The sequence below is a fragment of the Lissotriton vulgaris genome, chromosome 7, assembly GCF_964263255.1.
Source record: "Lissotriton vulgaris chromosome 7, aLisVul1.2, whole genome shotgun sequence".
Taxonomy (NCBI): Eukaryota; Metazoa; Chordata; class Amphibia; order Caudata; family Salamandridae; genus Lissotriton; species Lissotriton vulgaris.
The window spans coordinates 938,125,350-938,139,614 of NC_141695.1; the positions used below are offsets into that span (position 1 = coordinate 938,125,350).

Sequence of the window (14,265 nt, forward strand, 5' to 3'; positions counted from 1 at the left end):
TCATAGGGATGCCTTACTTGAACCCAGAGTGACGCCTACATCAGATCCCTCCACCCAAAGAATCACCTGTGTCAACACCTTCTGTAGCTACTCGAATGCCTTAAAGAAAAGCATTTTGAAGAACTGGAAAGTACTCAAGATTGACGACAAGGCATTACCTCCACCACTGTTTGCTTTCAAACGTAGTAATAACTTAAAGGACCAGTTGGTGCTCAGTCGCCCCAGAGATACCAGAGATAAGAAATCCACCACTGAACTGAGCCTCTGGGGTCTCCCACCAGTGAAGGGCCATTTCCCTTGTGGAAATTGCTCTGTCTGTCCCCTGACTAGTCACCAGACTGAGGTTGATATAGGTACTCCTATCCCCTGGGTACTTAATAAACATGCTTTAATCAATGAGAGAGAGAGAGGACTAGATAGGCTAGACCGTATCCCTGGGTTATATGTATGTATCAATAAGGACTAGCTAAGGTTAAGAGAAGTGGGAGACTCAGAGCAGTACGTCAAATAAAGAGAAACGTTGTTTTCCTTATAAAGCCCTCACCCACCGACCTAGTCGGTGGCATGCTTCATCATCCGGCCCACCGCAGTGGCACCGAATGTGCCCCGGGTGTGCTTCAACGGCAGGTGACTGCGTAGCTGGTATGTTGCTGAGTGTGCAGTGAGTTGGGTGAGAAGGGTGAAGTTTAAAAGCTATACAGCTGGTCCCAGAACCCAAGGGTAAAATATTTTAATGAACTGGGCCTCTGTTAGCGGATAAAAGGCAAGTAGGCGTTAATTGGAGTGCTAATTATGACCTCCGCAGTGGCACCGATGATGAAGCATGCCACCGACTAGGTCGGTGGGTGAGGGCTTTATAAGGAAAACAACGTTTCTCCTTATTTGACGTACTGCTCTGAGTCTCCCACTTCTCTTAACCTTAGCTAGTCCTTATTGATACATACATATACTTAATAAACATAACAATTGTAATTCTGATTGTGTTATCTATTTGATAACATGCCCATGTCAAAAGAGATACGTGGGCATGACTTCACGCAGAATTAAAGTTAGAATCTCTGAGCATAGGAGCACCATCCGGTGTAAAAAGAGCGCGACTAAGCTCACAAATCACTACATAGCAGCAGGACATTCTGACACTGATCTCCACTGGGTGGTTCTTGAGAAACCTTACATTCCAGCACATGTTACAGACATTCAGCGCTTTCTATTATATAGGGAGCAGAGATGGGTATATAGACTAAAAAGGGATCGCTTCGGGCTCAATGACGATATACCTTGGTTATCTCTTTAAATACCTGCCCACAACATTGTCTAAAAGATTATGTTCAGGGATATCCTAGCCGTCTTTGGGCTAGTTATGATTGACTTGATGTCTCCAGTGGCTTTTTATCACGATGTTTACACCAGCTATCTGCATCGTGTCAAGCCTGTGCTGGCTTGGTATTGTACTTCTCAGAACCTCTCTCTTCCATCAATGGTATTTCTATGGAAACTCTTACCAACACGAAAAGAGCTCCATATTACCTAACAATCAATGCGATTTGGCAATATGGCACCATGTTTGCTTTTTGCTGTGTCTGTGGTGCGAATGTCGATATTTGTATGGATGCTCTTAATATGACGTTTTTAGCTCCATACTTAGTTAACAAACAATGCGCTTAGGTATCATGGCACAATGTCTGTCTTTTGCATTTTCCTGTTTTTGTAGAGAACGTAGACATGAACTGACTGTTCCGGCACCTCGGTGTCACATTCCAATAGCGTTTTTACAAAAATCCGCATTCCAGCACCGCACTTGCGCGGGTGCATTGACTGGTACATTCTCCATCTACCATGCGCCTGTTCGGAACACTTCCGTTTCTGACATGCGCAGTTGCTTCATTTTGGCGTCTGTCTTGCAGGCGTTAGGTGAGAATCCATTCACAGGACCCCTACGTTTGAGATAAAGACACGCACGATGGCCGCCGTCGGTACCTCCGGTCACTACTCAAAGACCGCACCGGGGTAACGACGGACAGGTAAGGTCACTGCGTTTTCCTCTCGCGACCCCTATCAACAATTGTCGGTTGCTGTAGTAGAGACATTATTACGACTGAGGCTAATTTGCTTTTTTGCCGTCCACGATCGCTATGAACGCCTGCCTGTACTTTTTACTGCCATATTGGAAACATGTTCATTACTGAGGCATTCTATTAAAATACCCAGTCGTTGGGTTTCACGTCCTAGTTTGCCTCAGTTTCATATTCTTATTATATTTAACAGCATTTAACGCTTAGAATCTATTTACGTGTATAAGCATTACATCATTCGACAGTTTGAGGGACTCTCCCGTGCTTGCATGCACACGACATCATTAGAGGCAGAGGCGTTTCTGCTGACCTGTCTATCAAATGACAACATATGCCTTGTTGAAAAGTGACACTCAACAGTGACTTTATTCTTTGGCGCATTGTGCTTTCCTGTTTATGCGACTTTCATACAGTTATTTTTATCCAAGGAAGCGGGTTGTCTGTATCGAGAGTGCGTAGCTATGTTGCAGGAGGTTAACATCGAGAATTTTGTGACAGAAAGGTATGCCATGATTAATTGCATCATGGACATGTCATTTTTTTGTTACAGAGCGGGCCCCCTTCCCTGAGTAGTTACCAGGTAGAGGTGAGGGTGACACCCAACTGTTGTGGGTAAGTGTATATACCGTATGCACTATATGGATAACTTTGAAACCACATGGGGTTTCACTTTAGCCTTTCCTTTTGAGGGAGGCCTTTTGTGTGGTGAATTTTGAGTGATGGGACTAATATTACTTTAATATATGTATATTGTCTTTTCAGGTAACCGATAATCTGTTCCACTGCTGCCGAGTTGGATATTATCGGTGGAGTATATGAACTGTTTAATTTGACATTCATCACTGTTTTGTTTTCACTCTTTGACATTTAGCAGCAGCTTTATATATTAATTGCTCATTTGGTCCTGAGGAATGCCCCGATACTGTTAGATCCTTGGGAGGGCAGAAACATGTTGACCTAATCCACCGCTTAACACTTGACTTTTTCAATTGTTAACACACTGCTTTTTAACTATGACAAGGGCACTCTGAGAATAAAATTGGTATGGAGCTCCCCGAGTCATTTTTTCACACACTTTTTTCTTATTATTTAGCGCTGCACCTTTTCTTCTTTTTTAGAAACCCTCTTCACCTGGCAAGAATATATGCCTATGGGTTCTATGTTGTACTCTGCGGAGTCATCAGCCATCCTCTAGATTTGAAAGCAGCTTAGGGTATCTTAGTCAATTTCCTAGACTGAGTACCCAAGCGAGAGGAGGCCAGACCCAAAGGATGATACCTCACAAATTGTGAATGATGGGTTTTAGCAATGACGTTTTCGCCTCTATTTATGAGGTGGCTGTTGCCTTAAACTGTTGACATATTTTCATCCCAGCTTGTCCCTTCCTTTGCTCATTTTTCACCTCCCTTATTAGACCCAAGGTGTTGTGTGGTATTTGACTGTTATATAGGGGAAACACACCTTGCAGGTCTTTAAAATTTTCCCTGAGACCCTCCTTAATGTCTTGTGTTTCGAGACCTAAAAATAAGCCCGGGTTCATGTAAATTTAAATTACTGCTCATCTACACTGATGATGAGCATGTAATGTTGTATGGCATGATTCACGTGCCTCGTGAGGAGGCGTCCATATGTTCTAGCCATTCACTCTGTCTGACACAGAGACAACCACACGTAGGAAAGGCGGCTGAAGGCCCGGGCTGCAGAGTGGAGCCGAACTGAAGAAGACAGGGCTGGAACCTGTGCCTCGCTGGTCGCCGCTGAAGCGGGTGAGACGAGGTGCTTTGCCAGTGCCACCAGGGTTCAAGGGGGGGGTACTTTGTTACCGCTGCCGTGTGGGGGCATGGCACAGCTGGAATGGGTGGGGGTTGTGCACATTTGTCAGGGTTTACTTTCTTTCTGTACTAGGAGAAATCAGATAGTACTTACTGGTCTTTAGCTCCGAGTCCCTGACACTGAACGTAGCAGCTACCAAGTACCAACCTACTAGTGCTGTCTGAAGCTCGCCCTCTGTGCCAAGTCTGCAAGGTCACATACAATTGCAAGCCAGGTAGATCATATTTAATGTATCTGTATCCTAAGCAGTAAGGGTGATACATAATATATCTGGCTTGCAGTTGCAAAGCGATCTCAGCAATCTGAAAGGGGGGCTTGAATAACAAAAATACAATTACCTTCGGAGGTGGTTGAGCTGAACTTGAAACTAGGCGATCTATACTTAGTACAAATGGCCATGTTTCTCGTGTTGTTTTGTTAGTAGAATGCAGCACAACAGTGTTTTAGAGAGGCCGTTTTTGTGCATGTGTTTTCATGCATGTTAGTGATGAAATGTTACAGATGCCAAAGATTTTAAAGGTCAAGTGTGCGTGCATGAAGTAGAACAGCTGTTCAGTAAATCAGAATAACCCTGGATTCGTGCCAGCAAACGTGATCCATTAGCAATGGCTTTATATATATTTGAGCATGCATCTTCATCTAGTGGCATCAATGTGAACAGAACAGTTCAACTCTTTGAGAAATCAATCTGCATGGACCCTAGCAATATTCCGCTTGGTCACGGAATTCCACGTTCTTTGGCGGAATTTTTCTGTCGATCAAAGGAATTCAGCGGAGTGAAATTCTGCGAACTGCGCCCAGGAGTACTGAGGACCTACTTCTCAAGACAAAGTTCCAGAATGACCTCTGTATGTGTCAGAATGAATTAACTCAATGGCACACGTTCAACACTGCCACTCTGCATCCCTTCAATCAAATGTAAAAAATAGTTATCCTACATCTACGCTATTGGACAGAAGTAGAATCTAACATGAAATTGCCATACATGAATAGATGGGCTCCAACCCTGGGACACTACATAGCAGCCAGCCACGGCCCGTGGAGGGAGTTTCGGTGGGGCGGACAGGTGGGGTGGGGGAGGGGCAGGGTGGGGATTGCTAAAAACCGGAGTATGGATAATTGAAGGTAAGTAAACAATTTCATAAATAAAACAAATTTTGTAGCGCGCCCTGCATCACATTTTGCGATGCAGGGCGCGCTACGAAATTTGTTTTATTTATTAAGTTGTTTACTTACCTTCAATTAACCATACTCCGGTTTTTAGCACACCCCACCCTGCCCCTCCCCCACCCCGCCTCTCCGCCCCACCGAAACTCCCTCCACAGGCCGTGGCTGATAACAGCTAAACAATGGGATACATTAGGGATAGATATTCCTGTGTAATTCAAAAGTGTACACAATAGAGAGTTGATGTTAAATAATGATGCACTGGCACATAACACCTGTTCGTTTAGCCCCTTAAGTGCTGCCGTCGGCCAACGGTCGTCGCGAGCACTACCTTACCAGTGCTGCGCACGACCGTTGGCCGACGGGCCAGCATTCGTTCTTCGAACGTTCAGCACTGGCCGCTGAACGTTCGACGCTCCTATGAGGTTAATGCAAATGTAAAACTCTGCTGAGGATCTGTGTTGGAGAGGATGTGGTCAAGTGGGAGACACCATGCATATATGGTGGCTATGTCAAAAATGTATATCATTCTGAAAAGGGGTCCACAGCCATATAGATGGGGGTTTAGGCTACCCATTACGGATGAACCCAACAGTGATCATCCTGGGCATTTGACCTCCAGAACTGGAGTACATGATTAAAGGAAACTAGAAACTTATAATAAATATGCTTCTGCCTGTTAAACAACTAATCGCACTAACATTTTAATCTTCAAAACTACCAACGGCGCAGGAGTGGGCAGGAAAACTAGGACTCTACTGGCCATGGAAAAACTAACATGGTTACTTCTTGAAATTGACAACAAATTCGATATCCAATGGTAAACGTTACTGGAGTATTTATCAGACAAGATCATGTTTGGCTGTCCCAGATCCTTGCAATCTCTACAGAGGATAGCTTGAAGCATAAGATATACGAACTGGGACCCATTTTTTCAAATGTGCTCAAAACTTACTCGTGACCTAATTGTTAAGAATTGCGGTTTCGTTTATTTTGATTGTTCGTGGGCATGGGTGAGAGAAAGGCTATTTGCAAACTGTAGATGGGTGTCTGAGGTGAGCTGGTGAACTATTATTATTATTGTGGAAATGATGGAGCTCGGGTAAGAAAGCTCAAAATATAAAACCAATAAACTACTGTTGGAGAAAAAACGAAAAATAGTTACCCTTTGTGACTTCCATAAACTCAAAATAAAGAGGCAAAGCAGATTGTTTTTAGTCCAGGAATTTGGAGAAACCCAATGGTAGTTCGGGTTTTGAAAACATTTCTGCTAGCATAATGTAAAAATTGTCCTTTTATAAGGTAAAAAAAAAAGAATTTGCTATGTTCATGAGATGAAAATATCTGCTGCATGTTCAAAGGTAATTAACTGACAGTGTGACTTTTTGTTTTAATTTCCTTATGTATGAACAATACACATTTAAACACATGAAAAAATCAATGAAGTAGTGGTCTGTCTGTGAATCATTTACAATTGTTGTTCAGCATGTTTTAGAAAGAAGTTTAAGACATACACAGTGACTTAGAATGGAAGAAAACTATGTGATGCAGAACATAGGCTAAATTAAAATGTGAGATAAACCTAAACCTAAGCAAAAGGAAAATATATTCCATCACTCTGAACTCTATTTCAAGCGAACTGATACCAACCCAACCACGAGACAAGGATGTTGAAATTGAGTCAGAGAAAGTACCTTTCCAAAGGTTTTGCAAACAAGGCACGTGCACACAAAACAAACTAGGGGCACTATGATAAAACAAATAAATCAGTATATTGTGACAACATTCCTAGCAATTCTCCAAGCAAGAGCAAACTCAGCTTAAAGGTGAACTAATCTCACTTCATATTGACAAGACAGTGCATACCAGTAGTGTAAACCTTTGCAGAGTGCAAATTCACTTACACCAACAGACAGAAGCGGAGACAGGGATCCTCGTTCTGTAAGGCATCCTTAGGTCAGCCAAAGACCAATTCCATGCTTTTTTTTCTCATAGTGATCATTCCCTTGAATGACTTTACAAAAATACAAATCTTTGTGTGCACATGCCTGACCAATGTAGCCATTAAAAAAGAAAGACATTGTTTGAAAATCAATATCATGATCAGTTGCGAAATGGTGCCCACTTCTACTCCATCTGTACAAGGAACAGAAACAGCTTCTGTTAGACTCCTACTTGTGATATATTACTGCATTTTCTACACACATTGTCTTATGTTACTTCGTATGTCTCATTTTTGGCATTTTCTAAGCAAATGTGATCTTCCAAGAAAATATCATGAGAACCAACTAAACCATTCAAAACTGATTTAACTACGGAAACATGATGGTGTTGTTTAGCAACTCTACTGAAGAGTATCATTGCTTACATTTGTTTATTAATTTTTCATTTAATAACAGGTTTTACACATGACACGTGCATGCATCAATGATGAACACATTTGGATCACATAAGCATTTTTAGTTCAAATTAGGTTTCAACAGCGATACATGACATAGTCTCCTTTATTGTCCGGTTTCAGTATTGCCAAAGGAAGGGTAGGTGGGGTGGGAGAGGAACAGGGGAAGGGTAGGTGGTCTCAGGGTGTGAACAGTGTCAACTCTTGCCCAACTGAGCACTTGGTCACCCCCAACGCTCGTGCTCCACCCATAAATTAAACCAGTTACTACTGAAGAATATCATTGATCGCATCAGCAAGTATGCATGACACTTGATTATGAAACGCTGCCTCTCAACAGTGAAAAAATGAAAGTGTGTAGATGGATCTTATCATCTTTCGTCACATTTGTTCACTCAAAGAAATGCAGCCACAAACAGGTTTGGTAGATGCTATTGGAGAAAGAGATACCTAAGATCTGTACTTGGCATGGAAAGCATTTGCTGCCACTATATCAAGGCGGTTGCTATCTTAAGCATGCCGCAACAGACAGCATGAAGCAGAACTGGTCTTTCACATGGCCAGTGTAGCATTTGATTGGAAAAGGGATTTTCAGAATGTGAAGTTCGAAAAACACACAGCATACACTGACCCTGGCATATTCACTCAACTTACCACACTGTCATTATAATTTTTTCTTTTTTTTGTACGCGTTTGATTGGTTTTTATATGGTGCATACATGAAATAACAACAAATACACGATGAAGCCCAATCAAATACGTCAGAAAATCAACCTTACATGGAACAAAAAAAGAGTATACATAAACAAGGGCTCTGCCCTCAAGAAACAACAGTACACTACTGCGCTTCATCCCATTGGGGGCACCATCAGAGAACATGGAAATGGGTAAAGTAAGGCATAAAGCGGTAACAAAAAACGAGCAAAGCAGTAGCAGGCAGGTAGGGAGGGAGAGCGGAGGGTAAGCAAATGAGGGGGAAAAATGGAGGGGCAGAGAAGAGAGGAGGGCAGAGAAGAGGGGAGTTGCAGGGGAAGTCAAGGGGAAGGAGAAATGGGAAAGCGGTAGAGGTGGTTTCAAGAAACACGAAAACAGGAGATCAAGCAAATGGGAATGAGGGCAGGTTGGTCTATCCACTATGTGTCTAAAAAAACTGAACAACAAAAAAGAAGGTCGATCAGGCTCATCGATCAGACCCCGACCTAGGGTCTCCAGCTCAAACGCCAAAATCCAGAAGCAGGCTCATTGTCCGTGACAGGGGAGGTGGAGTCCCCTGTGAGATCCCAATAGGGGCAAGTTAAGGTAAGATCAAGGAGCTGTGAGAAACTCACCCCAAGTATCCACAAAACCTCTCCAAGTGATTGTTCAATCTAGCAATAATACGTTTGTAAGATGCCAGTTTCTACATATCTTGGAGCCAAGAATTTTAGGATGGGCAAGCACCAGTGCACCACACCGGGAGGATGCAGAGCTTTGCAGTAGCCAATGCTGCGGAGAGCCATCTTGTTTGCTGGTTGGTAATGTCAGGGCATTGCTCTATCATAGAGAAGGACTAGCTGAGGCGTGGTGGTTCCCCATAGAGGGACAGTGTCCTTGAATGTTGCCGTCACAGAGGCCCAGTATGGAGCTACCAAGGGACATTCCCACAGCAGGTTAGCAATGCTTCCCTCCTCAGAGCCGAAGCACCATCAGAAAGCTGAGTGGTGTAAGGAAGTTCCTCAAATGGAGTGGCATCTAGTGCCAGCGATTAAGTATTTTGAAATAGCTGAACTTCAGTCTGACTTATATGAGGGAGCCATCAAGAGTAGCTAACAAATCCGCCCAGTCTTCATCCATATACTGCAGACCCAAACTGTCGGACCACCAGGTCTGCAGAGAATGAGAAACTGTCACAGAATATTGCTGGTTTATCAAAATTAGGTAAATGCCTGACACCACACCCTTATAACTTCCCCATCTCTGCAATTTGGTCGCGATGGGGGATGACACCAGCTGAACCAAAGTGTGTGTGGGGGGGGGGGGGGGGGTGGAGGGTTAGCTTTTGCCATATATATAAAGTTGGAGACATTGGTAATTCCAGAAGAAGCGTAAGGGCAGGCTGTATGAAACAGGGAAGGGAAGGCTACATGGCCATTGCACGTAACCCATGCTGATGGCTGAGAGTAGACTTTCCGCACCCATACTGAGAAATTGGGCCCCATGTCAATATGGCACAGCACCAAGAACATGTAGTTCCACTCCACCCTGTCAAATGCCTTGTCAGCATCACTGTAGACCAGTAGCTTTTTGTCCATGTCATTGCGCACAAGCTAGAGGACATGAGAGAGGGCTCGAAGGTGGGACATAGAAGAATGGAGGGGGCAAATCTGACCTGATGCTGATGCACAAAACAGGGGAGGACCTTTTGTAAGCAGTTAGCTAGTAGCTTGGCCGATATTTTAGTGTTGCCAATAATGAGAGCGATGTACCTTTGGTTTGCGCAGCACACAGGGTCTTGCCCGGTTTAGAAAGGAGCATGATTATCACACTCTTAGCCTTCACGAGCATGGCGGCTAAGGATTGCAGCTCTGAGAAAATCTGACACAGTAAGTGGGATAGAAGATCCTTCTGCATCCTATAGAAATCGGAGGGGTATCCATCAGGGCCCGGAAATGTATTATATGGTAGTCCTGCTATGATCTCCCTGATCTCGTCCTCTGTAATGGGGAGGTCGAGTTGGAACTGTTGTGTCGGTAAGAGGTGAGGCTGGGAATTTTGCACCAAGAACAGCAATCTCTGTAGCAGCATTGTCGATGTCCAAGGTGAGGGGTAAAGCATAGTTGGAGTGAAAAGTCTCTAAGGTGCCTAAAGGATGCGAATGGTTGGCATGGTGTGGGGAGCTTCCTGCTGGAGGGCTAGTAAAGCTAAAAGACAGCCACCTATCTCCTCTCACTCATAGTAGTGCTGTTAAAGGCGGAAAGGTTTTTTTTCTGCTGCGGGTGATAAAGGGAGTTAAGGTCATGCTTGGCCCGCAGGACAGCCTTCAGTGTTGGTGAAGTGGGTGTGGAGGAGTATCAGGTCATGAGCATTCCAATCTCACCTTCCAGTGCTGCGTGTGTTTTAAGGGCCTCCCGTTTTGTGAAAGCTGTGCCCTGCATTATGTCGCCCCTGACCTTCACTTTTCCATCTACCCAAAGAACACCAGGGGATGGCACTGTCTCGCCGATGCAGTCTAAATAAGTTTAGAGGTGACCACAAAGGGGTTGTTTATCAGGCAGTCTGTAATGGGAAACATTCATCCTCCACTGCGCCGGGGGTGTAGAGTCAGGCCTAGTTGGAGCCACACCAGCACTGCATCATGATCGGACACACCAGCGGGGAATATGAACACATCAGTTAAGAGAGCCGACATGGATGGGGATAACGGGAAGTAATCAATCCACATATGAGTGCCATGTACACAGGAAGTGAATGTGTATTCCCGGGTCATGGTGTGGGTCAGTCTCCAAGGCTCTACTAAGGAAAAATTCGGAGCAGATCTCGAAGGAGGCAGGAGATCACCGATGGTCAGACTTATCAAGAAATGTGTCACACACCAAGTTCTAGTCGCCCGCAGTATGGACTTAGTGAGGGAATACTTGTGTAAGATGCAGGCTATGTTAGCGAAGGTGTCCCCGTTTGACATGGATTGGTGCGTAGATAAAACCAATCAAGAAGGTTCAGCCCAAAAGGGACGCTTTGAGCAAGATGTAGTGACCATGTGGGCCCCACCATATCTTGCTCTCCTGGACCAGGAGGTTTTTTGGCCCTAGGGTGGCAATATCCCCCTTACGATAAAGATGTGCAATGTGTGTCTCACTATGTCTTGGGGAGGCCTTGCTAGCATCCCTCTCCACTCCCGGAAATGTTTCTGACATTTTCCACATCACTAAGGTGTGTCTCCTGTAGGAAGGCCAGGGTGGAGGGATCTGTAGTAATCCACTCAAATTTGTGTAGAAATATTAGAAGACTATGTGGTGAATATTGACAGTGAATTTGCTGTTAGTCAAGAAGAGTGGAGAGAAGCTTTGGAGTTGGATATGGAATACAAGAAGATAAAAGAGTTGATAATGAATTCTTGGAATGGATCTAGTGAAGAGATTGTACATAAGCAATTTATTTCTGTTAAGGATGAACTTAGTTTGCAAGGTGACAAGATTTTAAGAAGAAATAGGATAGTTCCACCAATTTTGTTGAGGTCAAAGTTGTTGAGAATTGTACATGAGGGACATCTAGGTAGGAGTCTGACTAAACGTAGATTAAGAGAATTTTATTGGTGGCCAGAAATGGACAAGAATGTGGAGGATCTTGTGCGTGATTGTCATGCTTGTAGCAATAGTGATAAAGTGAAGATTACAAGGGAACCTCCATTGAGGTGTGTGGAATTGCCCATGAAACCTTGGGAGAAATTAGCCTTGGATGTTTTGGGTCCAATTGACAAATTGGGTTGCAATAATAGGTTTTTGCTTGTGTTAGTGGATTACCATAGCAAGTGGTTTACTTGGAAATCTATGGGGCAAGTTTGCACTTCAAATGTGATTGCATTCTTGAAAGAAGTTTTCTTGGAAGAAGGGGTACCCAAAACTCTCATAACTGACTATGGTGTTCAGTTAGTTTCTTCAGATATGACTAGTTTTCTTCTAAGTCTGGGCATTAGTCATGAGAGAGTGGCTTTGTTCCGTCCGCAAGCAAATGGACTTGTAGAGAGGGTCAATAGAATGATAATGGATTCCATACAACTTTCTTTGGCTAATGGTTTATCTTGGAAGGATGAGTTGCGAAGAATGATGTGGGGTCACAGAATTACATCACATTCAGTTACTGGAGTTTCTCCTTTTGTGGCTTTGAAGGGAAGAGAACCAGGTACTAAGGAGTCTGCAATGTGGTTGAAGGAAAAAAATCAAGTTTGGGTTGATAGGGAAAAAATGAGATCGAGAGCTATTGATTGTCAGTGGCGCAACAAGATAGAATTTGATAGTAGGAGACATGTTAAGGATTTAATTTTCAAAGAAGGTGATTGGGTTGTTGTAAGGAAGTTTGGTTTTGTAAGAAAAGGGGAAAGTAAGTTTTCTCAGCCACATAAAGTTGTTTCAGTTGAAGGCTCTGTGGTTGAATTAGATGATGGGAAGAAATGGAGTTTTGGTAGTTTGTGTAGAGTGTCTCATTTGTAAGTATGTTTTGATGCAATGCAAACTGTGAATGTGATTTATTTGTAAAACAGTTCATTGATATGTATTGTACTTTGCAATGTGTTACATTTTCTAATGTTTTCTTATTTTCTTTCTTTTTGATTCCATAGGGGGAAAGATATGTAGTAATGCTTAGAATTAGATGATGCGGTCATGATGCAGTGGAATTGCATCAATGTGAATGTTCCAATTTAAACCAGTATTTGTGGGTTTGCTGATGGTTGCTGTACTTGACTTGTACTGAATAAAAGTCATCTTAATTCAACAATTTGAGTGGATTACTACAGGATCCCGTGCAGGCCAGCACCTTTTTATGCATGACATAAGTTGACAAGCGATTGACATTCAGGGAGACAACGGAGAGGTAAGAAAGTTGCTTACCAGTGCCCAGGGAATGCCTAGGCCCAGGTGATGAGGGATGCTGTGCGTGGGCGGACTAGGAACACGACAAGGGCATATGGAAGGGACCTGAACTGGGTTATACACACTGTGGTCGGGTGAGAGAATGAGATAATGCATGGGGCACCCGGGTGTGTCATGGGAGAGAAGTATTAATGGAGTGGAGGAAGAAAAGCATGAATGCCTTGACAAGGCAACTGCCCAAAGGAGTGGTCAGGGAGACAAGGAGGGCTTTTGAGGAGATCAAAACTTGTCATAGACTTGAAGATCTCTGCAAGCCGATCTTGACTTAGCCCCACTTGACCAAAGATTGGATGCTTCCTTCAACCTACTGCGTTCATATTATGGAGTAGCGGGCAAGGCATGCTGGAGTGGTCAATGTGGTCCGCAAAAGTCTATGACTGCATTTATGTTCAAAAACATTGCAGAATCACTTTGAGAGGAGAGTTGTTGAATCCTCTCCTCATCTGAAATGTTGAATAATGTTATGTTTACTTATATAATATCTAACCAATGAGTTTTATTTAAAACAATGTTGCTATTATTTTGAAGATTGCATTGTCTTGTACTATGCTTTCTTCAATGGGACAAGCCAACATTTAACAGAACGTATGGGATAGAATGACTCATAGAAAGCCAGCACTGCACTGCATTAATGTCTCTAAAACCGGCAATGATTTTATTATATTTTATTTGCTACATTATAAGAAGGTCCATATGAAAATTATATCATGGCTGCAAAACTTTAAATATTTGCAAACTTTGAATCAATTTTATGTTGCAGGTGACTAGTTTGTGTTAGTCTTGTAGGAGACTGATTTGAGTGCAAAACATATTACAGGATACATTTTGTCCTCAAGGTAGCCTCATTACTGGCATTTCGCCTAACTTTTTAATGGAAGATATGCCCTCACATTCAATTTTCATATGAGATACCATGAGTAAATGTTAAGACATTTTACTTTGCGATTTCTCACCCCCCATAATTATGACCTATGCACTGAAGATACTAAAACACGCACTGTTCTGTACATCTTGCGTTATCATGATATTACCCCGCAAGATCGTTCATGACATAAAATTCAACATGCATGGAACACAACAGAGGTGTGTTAAATAGTTTCCCAGATTTCTGATTATCACTCTCCCCAGACACTAACTTTACCACAGTGAGCCAAGCAAGCCACAGTAG

General features: G+C 43.2%; 1 pseudogene; it reads right to left on the reverse strand.

Annotated features, from left to right (window-relative positions):
* Positions 1 to 9,249: 9,249 nt before the first annotated feature.
* LOC147702763 (protocadherin gamma-B5 pseudogene) overlaps positions 9,250 to 14,265 on the reverse strand; it is a 47,079-nt pseudogene continuing 42,063 nt past the window's right edge.